This window comes from Podarcis tiliguerta (assembly GCF_965153285.1).
Source record: "Podarcis tiliguerta genome assembly, chromosome: 1".
NCBI lineage: Eukaryota > Metazoa > Chordata > Lepidosauria > Squamata > Lacertidae > Podarcis > Podarcis tiliguerta.
The window spans coordinates 15038387-15049502 of NC_139534.1; the positions used below are offsets into that span (position 1 = coordinate 15038387).

Genomic DNA, 11116 nt, shown 5'->3' on the forward strand with positions numbered 1-11116 from the left:
TGCATTAAGGCCCAAAACAACTGGAAAATATTTGGCTTATACAAAGGACCTTCCTTTTTTTTGAGTGTGACAAAAATATTTGTCGGGTTTTTTGTTTGTTTGTGGGGTTTGTACAGTGGATGCTCGGGTTGCGCACGTGATATGTTCGGGATGCATGTTCGCAACCCACAGCTTCTGCGCATGCATGGCCACCGAAACCCGGAAGTAACCTGTTCCGGTACTTCCGGGTTTCGGTGGTCCACAACCCCCCAAAAATGCAACCTGAATTTGCTGCCAAGGAGTGTGGTGGAGTCTCCTTCTTTGGAGGTCTTTAAGCAGAGGCTTGACAACCATATGTCAGGAGTGCTCTGATGGTGTTTCCTGCTTGGCAGGGGGTTGGACTCGATGGCCCTTGTGGTCTCTTCCAACTCTATGATTCTATGATTCTGAAGCATCTGTAACCCAAGATATGACTTCATCAATTGTCAAAACATAAGACCTTTCCGGCTAGGCAGAGTGAGGAGGGTCTGTGCTCTTGTTAAAAAGAAAGAAAGCATTTGTGTTTTGTTAAAAAAAAAAAAAAAAAGGTTAAACATATTAACTTCACCCTGTCCTGAAATACAAGTCCTGGGCTGTTTTCATGAGAAATCAATGTGCATAGATTTATATTGACAGAAATTTGCAGCTACTCCTAATCACATGATGCTCAGGACAATAAATGTTTTATGCGAGCGCATTACTGATAATTTATTAGGCAGCGAGTAAGAGGTAAAACAATAGGACGGGGGTCTGAGGAGTTGTAAATGGAAAAGGAAAGAAATAAAGGCTAGATTCATTTACCAACCATCCAATTATTTCAGGAGGCTGTTAGCAAAGATAACTTTGATCAGGCGGCTAATACGTTGCTGGCGTTCCAGCTAGAACATTTGGGGCCATGTTGCTAGAAGAGGGTTGGAATGCATCCTTCACAGAGAAGACAGCATACAAAGAGGCAAAGCATTTGGTCAGTTCCTCTGTCTCTCTCTGTAACTGCGGCGGTATTTTTGCCCTTCCCACTAGGACTACTGTTTTTTTGCCCACTTTCCAGGGCCATAGAGAGTGCAGCCAGCTGAAGTACCCAAGCCTTGGTTAAGGTATTATTCCATTTTTATTCCTCCAGAACAGCCCTATGTGGTATATGTGACTGAGGGTAAATTCAACGGCTGAGTGGAGATTTGAACACAGTCCTCACTGATGCACTGGCTCTCCAGAGGTTTGTACACATGTTTCACCACATATAGTCACAAGCTCTCTCGACACATGAGCAACTGTTTGTGTGAGTTTGTTGATTTGCCCCTTTAAGCCACTGTGTACACAGACTGTACACTCATTGAGAGTTACATGAGAATAACAGTATCATATGATATGAGGATGTAGCTCTAGAATTAGTGTGCACTCTTTGACTACAGTGTGTGAACTGTTGTAATATACAGTTACTTACTCACACTTGCAAGAACAAAAGGGTTAACCTGAGCCCTGAGCTCAAGTTGCCAGTGAGTGTGACTTAGCAGGCATCCAGCAGCCTTGCTTTCTTTTCTCTCTCGGTTCCTGGAATGAGCAAAGAAGGAGCCATACGGTTTGGCTCCCAGCTCAGCAAATGCTGCACGCAAATGGAAATTCTCCCTAAAAGAAGATTTCTGCAGCTTGCATCTTTGCTAACCCAAAGATCGCATGATCTTTCTATAAGGAAACCAAATTATTTTCTTTTAAAAAGTCATTTGTAATTTTTTTTCTACTTTATTTTACTGCCAATTGTTTGCTGTAACTTCTGAAACTCTGGAGTAAAATTTTCATTTATTTGTCAAGCTAAGCATCTCTGATTTATTCTCGCCTAAGTATTATCATAGGGCATGTTTGTTTAAAGGTGGATGGGGGCAGATGCAAATCTAACCACATAGAATCATAGAATCATAGAATCATAGAGTTGGAAGAGACCACAAGGGTCATCGAGTCCAACCCCCTGCCAAGCAGGAAACACCATCAGAGCACTCCTGACATATGGTTGTCAAGCCTCTGCTTAAAGACCTCCAAAGAAGGAGACTCCACCACACTCCTTGGCAGCAAATTCCACTGTCGAACAGCTCTTACTGTCAGGAAGTTCTTCCTAATGTTTAGGTGGAATCTTCTTTCTTGTAGTTTGGATCCATTGCTCCGTGTCCGCTTCTCTGGAACAGCAGAAAACAACCTTTCTCCCTCCTCTATGTGACATCCTTTTATATATTTGAACATGGCTATCATATCACCCCTTAACCTCCTCTTCTCCAGGCTAAACATGCCCAGCTCCCTTAGCCGCTCCTCATAAGGCATTGTTTCCAGGCCTTTGACCATTTTGGTTGCCCTCCTCTGTACACGTTCTAGTTTGTCAGTGTCCTTCTTGAACTGTGGTGCCCAGAACTGGACACAGTACTCCAGGTGAGGTCTGACCAGAGCAGAATACAGTGGCACTATTACTTCCCTTGATCTAGATGCTATACTCCTATTGATGCAGCCCAGAATTGCATTGGCTTTTTTAGCTGCCGCGTCACACTGTTGGCTCATGTTAAGTTTGTGGTCAACCAAGACTCCTAGATCCTTTTCACATGTACTGCTCTCAAGCCAGGTGTCACCCATCTTGTATTTGTGCCTCTCATTTTTTTTGCCCAAGTGCAATACTTTACATTTCTCCCTGTTAAAATTCATCTTGTTTGTTTTGGCCCAGTTCTCTAATCTGTCAAGGTCGTTTTGAAGTGTGATCCTGTCTTCTGGGGTGTTAGCCACCCCTCCCAGTTTGGTGTCATCTGCAAATTTGATCAGGATGCCCTTGAGTCCATCATCCAAGTCGTTGATAAAGATGTTGAATAAGACCGGGCCCAAGACAGAACCCTGTGGCACCCCACTAGTCACTCTTCTCCAGGATGAAGAGGAACCATTGATGAGCACCCTTTGGGTCCGGTCAGTCAGCCAGTTACAAATCCACTGAGTGGTAGCATAGTCAAGACCGCATTTTACCAGCTTCTTTACAAGAATATCATGGGGCACCTTGTCAAATGCCTTGCTGAAATCAAGGTAGGCTACATCCACTGCGTTCCCTTCATCTACCAGGCTTGTAATTCTGTCAAAAAATGAGATCAGGTTAGTCTGACATGACTTATTTTTCAGAAATCCATGCTGACTATTGGTGATCACAGCATTCCTTTCTAGGTGCTCACAGATTGTTTGCACCTTGGAGCAATTGCCATTGTGCTAACTCTTGCTATGAGGGAGTAAGAATCTCTCTTCCAAACATCTCTCTCCAACATGAACACCCCTTAACAAAGCATGAACAATGGAGTGTTGTTGTGCTTGTGTCTTACAGGAACGCAATAAGTAAAAAGTGGGAAAGAAGAGTTTCTTTCTTACATTCAATGTACTTTGGGATGCTCGCATGAAGAACACAGCAGCAGCAGCAGCTGGCACTTATACCTAACACTGTAAGCACCCGTTTACTCAATGGGGTCCTCTCTAGACATTGGATGCCACAGAAATGTGACCAAGGAGTGCTACATAAAACCAGTCATCTGGAGTTCATAGACTTTTTGGTCTGGGATGACTCAGGGTTGCTGTTATTTTTTTAAAACAACAACAACAACACAGAATTATGTGAATGATCACCTTGGATTATGTCAGCTTGTCTTTGATTTCTTCTTCAGCAGCAGGAATTAAGCAGAAGACAAAAATACATTGCTTGCCACCAATCTGTCAGTCAATTTTGAACGCTGCCTTTGTGTTATTTATTTCCTCCTCCTTTTCTTAATAAATAACTAACCAAATACATATCCTTAACACATCATGAGTATGTTATGGTAGATGCAATCAATTCTAATTTCCTGATGCTGTCATCACCATCATCACTGAATTGAGCCTGTGTGTGTGTGTGCTTTTTGTTTTCTGGATGAGAACAAAACTGCCAGATTGCTCTGCTAAATCTGTCCCAGTGTTGAAACATCTACAGATGCTCCCTTTGCATTCTCCATGCAAGGCTGGAGAGATTTTGATCTCTGCTAATGCTATGATTTTCTAGCTTCATTGAGCTACTTTAAAATACCACCCCCATGAAGGGATGAATGAACCTATCTGTTCTGGATTCTGTTGGTTTCTTATATTTTCATTCTTACGTTCAGCTATGTCATTTCCACATGACACTGCATTTCCCGCATGAAAATGCTTCAGCTTTCTAGTGCAAATTTATCCCATTAAACACATCTTGGTATGCAATTTTGCCTAATCTACATGAGTTATGGCCCTCTCGGTTAGCTCATTCACCTTTGCCTCCATCTAGGGCAATACAGCATCATATAACATACCCTGCAACATTTCTTTGATGAAAATAGGGACATCCTATTCCATAAAAGTGGGACGTGGGTGGCGCTGTGGGTAAAAGCCTCAGCACCTAGGGCTTGCCGATTGAAAGGTCGGCGGTTCGAATCCCCGCGGTGGGGTGCGCTCCCATTGTTCGGTCCCGTTGTTCAGTCCCGTTGTTCAGTCCCGTTGCTTGGTCCCTGCTCCTGCCAACCTAGCAGTTCGAAAGCACTCCCGGGTGCAAGTAGATAAATAGGGACCGCTTACTAGCGGGAAGGTAAATGGCGTTTCCGTGTGCGGCTCTGGCTCGCCAGAGCTGCAATGTCACGCTGGCCACGTGACCCGGAAGTGTCTCCAGACAGTGCTGGCCCCCGGCCTCTTGAGTGAGATGGGCGCACAACCCTAGAGTCTGTCAAGACTGGCCTGTACGGGCAGGGGTACCTCTACCTTTATTCCATAAAAGTAATGTTATACCCCACACATCTGACTGGGTTGCCCTAGTTACTCTGGGCAGCTTCCAACACACAGAAAAACATAATAAAACATTAAACATTAAAAAAAAAAACCTTCCCTATACAGGGCTGCCTTCAGATGTCTTCTGAAGGTTGTATAGCTACTGATCTCCTTGGCTCAGGGGTTGCATAACTCCATACCCTCCAACATTTCTTGGATGAAAATAGGGACATCCCAAGGAAATGCAGGTGGCTCTATGATTTGCCAATCAGAGGGTCGGCGGTTCGAATCCTCACAATGAGGTTAGCTCCCGTTGCTCGGTCCCTGCTCCTGCCAACCAAGCAGTTCAAAAGCACGTCAAAGTGCAAGTAGATAAATAGGTACCGCTCTGGCGGGAACGTGAACAGCATTTCCGTGCGCTGCTCTGGTTCACCAGAAGCGGCTTAGTCATGCTGGTCACATGACCCGGAAGATGTACGCCGGCTCCCTCAGCCAGTAAAGCGAGATGAGCGCCGCAACCCCAGAGTTGGCCACGACTGGACCTAATAGTCAGGGGTCTCTTTACCTTACCTTTAAGGAAAAATGGGACATTCCAGGATCAAATCAGAAACTGGAACAGCTTCTGTAAATCCAGGACTGTCCCTGGAAAACAGGGACATTTGGCGGGTCTATTCCTTTCATCTTACTGGGAAATATGGTTACCTGGGACAGGGGCGGAGCTAGCTGCTCAGGCACCCAGACCGGTGCACATGCTGTGCACCCGGGGGCGTGGCTAGCCATCCACGGGGCAGAGCTAGCCATCCATGGGGGCGGGTCTATCCACTCACAGGGGTGGGTCAAGCATCCCAGGGGGGCTCCGCCCGCGATGAATGTTCAAGGGGGGAGGCGTGGTGACACCCAGGGCAGGCCACACCCACTGAATCTCTTTTCCTCAGCTAGTGACCTGATGACCTGTGAGTCTGCTCGGTTTTGCTGGGCTAACTGTGGATGGGAAACATCAAGTTTCCAGCTCTCTCTTCGTAGCATTCTTTATTTTTAAATTGGATCTGGATGGCACAGATGAGGATGCACAGCCACTCTAAGGAATGATGTGGTGCAACAGGGACTCCACACGCGGACTGTGTTGTCACCTGGGCTTTATCACAGCACGGAGATATGATCGCTTCACCACCTCTCCATTGACTTCACACTGCCAGAAATAGTCTCTGCGGCTTGGAATTATACCCTCCCCTGAAAAAAAAATAGGTCATATAAATTGGCCCTCAGAGAGACATTTGCATTTTCACCTCTCTGAAGTTCAAGACGAGGATTTAGACACGGTGGGATTTTAGAATAAAGCAGGTGAGGCGAATTTCTATGGATTGGGCAGGTTGCATCCCCCGCTCATGTTCTTTTTGACTTTGGTTGGGGCAGCTGGAAGGGAAGGACGGCTCGGTGGGGAGGAATGGGCGTGTTAAGTGCTAATGGGGTCAGGCAGAGAGTCAGTGTGCAGACATCCTATCGCCCCAGCTGTGCTCTGATTCTGAACCTTTGGTCTACTGTATCTAGCCGTTTGAAATTTCCCCCCTCTGTGTTACAAATTCCTTTTTTGTTAAGAGTGTGGAAAGTTGAAGAAAATAGTTCCAAAATGTCTCTCCCTCCCTTTGTATGGTAGGAAGTCATTAATTTTGATTTGTCTGTCTTGGGTGCCTTGTCATCACATCCAGGTGACTTATCTAGGCCATATAGAGTCCAAATAAACAATGAAGATTCTCCATTAATCATCATTGTACTGGGGAGATGGCTGGGTGGGAAGTGGGGGACGGATTCACACCTGTAATTATTTTCTTTCTTGTTTTGGAGAGAGAGAAGATTTTGCTAGCTTAGAGTTCTGTAACAAAGAGAGATAAAAAAGAAAAACATCCTCATGTAGGGATGGAAGCGAAGAAGAAGAGTTATAATTCATCAACAGGTCAAGTAACACCAGAGTCCAAAAAGAGATAAATGGCACCGTGAGGTGTCATATTCATTTGTCTCGGCGATGAAAGTTCAGACAATTGACTTTGCAGAGAAAGTTTCACTGGAAGGAATAAAGTGTGCAACATCTTCCTGGGGCCCACAAGAGACTCGTAGAAGTTTCCGCTGCCTGTATTCACTATATCATGCCAGTCCTTAAATTGCCCATAGCCGTCTCCCAATTAGGGGATACAGGTGGGAAGGAAACGACTCTGTTAAAAAAGAGAATGGCAAAGGTGACGGAAGGAAACCGGGAGATCAATTGAAGGAATATTTTTGGTTCATCACCTCCTTGCTTGAAAACTGTCTGACTGAAAATGTAGTCTTGTCTCTCTATAGTCTTCTTGCACACTTGCTGGTATTTGTACGCACGACCCAACTTCTTCAAAGATTCCTTTTCCTGGTCAGCGATCCCAACCATCACACGAAGGCTGTGTGCAGACTGTGCCTTTGAAGTACACTCAGAGTTCACCCTTCCCCTCAAATAATTCTGGGCACTGCAGTTTGTGAATCGCCGCTTGGGGATCGTAACTCTGTGAGGGGTAAACTACAGTGTCTGGGATTTCTTTGAGAAAGAATGTGCTTTGAGTATGTAAGTAGCTGAAGACTCCTGCTTTTGCAGTGATATTGACTGTAACACAGCGAGGGAAGCTGAGTAAAACTTAAGGTCAGAAACAGTCTTGTTATGTGTGCTTTGGAAGCTATAGATGTCAGATTATCTCAGGGGTCCTTTGGCATTTTAACCCTCACACGATAATGAGGAAAGTGGAAGGAGTCTGTGGGCATCTGCCACCCTCCATGTATGGGGTGCATGTGAATTTTCCCAGCGGGACCCCATGCAGTTTAGACCCATGGAAGTGTGGGGAGCATCTATGAGTACAAAATGGAAGAGGGTGGGACCAAAGGTCTTGTGCCTTCCCTCCCTCCCCAATTCCAATCACACGAAGGGAGAACGACTGAACAGGGCATGGGATAAAAGGACAAACCAAACTATGCAGACACTATGGTTCAGTTGGTTAGAGCTTGGTGCTGATAACGCCAAGGTTGCCGGTTCTCCATTTTTGTTTTGTGTATGAGATGCTTGACAGTGATGGCTGCATCTCTGTGAACACTGAAGAAGAAGACAGTGAACACTGACGAAGAGACAGTGTTAGATGACTCTCTCTCTCTCTCTGAATGCAATAGAGGAGCGGAGGGCCAATGTTTCTGTGTGATGTATGTTGCAGAAAGAAGTTGATGCTCTCCCAAAGAAGCCGTAAGGAGAAGACTGCTGGAAGGAGAAAGTGGAAACCTCTCAGAAGGAACTGCATGGCCTGGCTGGGTCATGGACAGTGTTAAGTTGTGGGTGAACATACCAGACGACACAGCGATTCTTCAAACAGCTCTTGTTTATTCACAGGCCAGAACAGAACTGAACTGAAGGCTTCAGCCAGCCTGCTTATATAGAGCTCCACTAGAACGCAACAGTAATCATTTTCTGTAACTATCCAATCACTGAACATCACTTTCAATCTCTTATTTGCATATGTGGACCTGAGTGAAAGCTATCTACAGTAACCCCCTGCTGGCCCAGGGTGAGAACTTCAGTACATAACAGGCAGAAGGCTGGGTGCAAGTCCTGGAAAGAGAGAAAGACACAGTTTCTTTGAATGTTTAAGGAAGAAGCTGTAAACTTCAGCTAAGAAAAACCAAACCTTAGATAAGCATGTGAATGTAAATACTTGGCATATATTCTTCTTTAGTTATATGTTCTGCAAGTAAAAGCTTTTGAATATTTTAACAAATGTTTGGGCATTGTTTTGATTTCAAGCAAAGAGTCAGTACAGTGCATGATTTGGATTCCGAGTTGCAATTAGCTAGTCTGTTAACATACGCCACACTGTATTTAGGCATGAGCGGGAAGCGGGTGGCGCTGTGGTCTAAACCACCGAGCCCCTTGGGCATGCTGATCATAAGGTCGGCAGTTTGAATCCACACGATGGAGTGAGCTCCTGTTGCTCTGTCCCAGCTCCTGCCAACCTAGCAGTTTGAAAGCACACCAGTGCAAGTAGATAAATAGGTACTGCTGCGGCGGAAGGTAAATGGCGTTTCCGTGTGCTCTGGCTTCCATCACTCTGTTGTGCTCTGTTGTGCCAGAAGCAGTTTAGTCCTGCTGGCCACATGAGCTGGAAAACTGTCTGTGGACAAATGCCAGCTCCCTCGGCCTGAAAGCAAAGAGGAATGCCACACCCCATAGTCAAATTTGACTAGACTTAGCCATTCAGGAGTCCTTTACCTTTACCTTTACATAGGTATGTGTTCCACACACCAGGCATGCTTCCTCAGTTTGCCCTTGCTTTGGCTTCATTTCTGTGAAGAGGCATGGATTTCAGTACTGTATTATTGGGACTTTGACGGTGATTATTCCTAACTTCTCCAGACACTGTCACTGATTAAAAATCACTGACCCTGCCTGCGGGCTGACAATCCAAGAGACACAACGTGGAAGGGAAAGGGGGTGTAGAGAGGACATTAATGCAGGAACCGACCCCGAATGCCTTCTCTGGCCTCTGCAAATACACACAGAGAGAGACTCAGCGCTGGCTTCATATTCATGATGCAATATGCAAAAATATATCTCTTCAAAGCAGAACAAACAAAAGTAATACTGCAGGGTCCCCCACTGAGGAGAAATTGAAAACTTTAAAACAAAAGAGATAGGCGTTGTACGACACGAAATAGATGATATTCTACTACAGTTTCATTCTCTGGCAAGCTTGGCATCTAGGATAAGTTAATATGCAAAGAAGCAATACAATTTCATTTTATCAGCCAGACTGAATCATGCAGTCCACAGGAGAATTCCCTCTTTTTGCTTCATTCCAAATAACAGTAATTCAGACTAGCATAGGAGACATATAAAATAAAAAGCCACAAATTCGCCCCTTTTACTTTTTTTTTTTAAAAAAAATCCAATATGTATCAGATATTTCTGGCACATTTTCCTTACACATCCGAAGAATACAGTAATAAAACTCATTTTTCATATAGAAACAAATTAGGTAAAAGATTAAATATCCGCAACAGAGGGGGTTAATTGGTTTTAGCAGCGCCTTGCAAGGTGCTTTGAAGTCCCAAGTTTGGGACGTCAAGGCATCTTGCCCCTAATAACATTTCAATGTCAGGTGCTGGACAGGTGGGTGGCCCCATTCACCTGTCAAATTTGGCCTGTGAGACCAATCCTGATAAGCATTTGACCTGTGGGGCCAAAAACAGTTCCTCACATATTCATCTGTGATGGCTCCCTACACACACATATACTATCACTTCAAGTTGTAGGGCACAAACAATGCGCATGTATGTCTGAACCAGCCCCATTTGCATAGGACATCTGGACTGATTGCAGTGGCGTAGCGTGGGGGGTGCGGGGGGGGGGGGCGGCCGCACTGGGCGCAACATCGGGGGGGGGCGCTCGCACTCGCAGCTCTCTGCCCTAACCTGGCTCACTCAGGGTTAGGGGGCGCAAATTACTTGGCTTGCCCCGGGTGCTGACAACCCACGCTACGCCACTGACTGATTGTCCCTGGGACACACCTTGCAACACACGTATTCCGTGCTTCTCATTGGGATTGTCCTGATGGGTGGTGTCAGGATGCTGTCAGCTGCTCCTGGCTGGTTGCCAGGAGATTATAAAGACAAGGAAAAGCTTTTTTTATTTCAGAGCCTGCAGAACCCAGCCTATTGGATGATGGCATTCTCTTGAGTAAATCTCCACCCACATCTCTTCCACTTCCTCATTCATCATCATCATCACCTCCTCTATGGGTACCCTCTGTCTTCAAGCTCTCTGCTCTCCTACTTTTAAGGCTCATTTTTGAGTGAATCAGACAACCTCAGAATTTTGGCAAAAACCGTGACCTGTGGGTAGGGGCACCAAGGGCTCCTTTTTTGGCCTACCTGGAAAAGTGGCATATTCAGCACAAAACAATTTGCAGGTGATTTGCTCTGATCTTGAGTGAATTGGACAATGTCAGAATTTTTACGAAACCTTGACGCCGAGGGCTCATGTTTTTGCCTACCTGGAAATGCAGCGTTCGCAACCCCAAACTCTGCATGGGGCAATTTGCAGGTGTTTGCCGCCGTTTTTGAATGAATTTTACGACTTCGGAATTTGGGCAAAAATTGAGGGCTCGTTTTTTGGCCTACTGGAAATGCGCTGTATGCAGCACAAAACAATGCAGGGGGCAATTAGCAGCCGTTTGGCGCCGTTTTCGGGTGAATTTGATAATGTCGGAAATTTGGCGAAAACCACGACCCGCAGGTAAGGGCGCCGAGGGCTCAATTTTTGGCCTAC

At 45.5% G+C, this 11116-nt stretch overlaps 1 long non-coding RNA gene across 1 annotated transcript; it reads left to right on the plus strand.

Moving 5' to 3' along the window:
- The first annotated feature begins 526 nt into the window (after positions 1-526).
- On the plus strand, positions 527-3810 carry LOC310665083. The gene is made up of 2 exons (XR_014505171.1): positions 527-1231; positions 3353-3810. It is a non-coding gene; the product is annotated as an uncharacterized lncRNA (long non-coding RNA).
- Positions 3811-11116: the final 7306 nt, after the last annotated feature.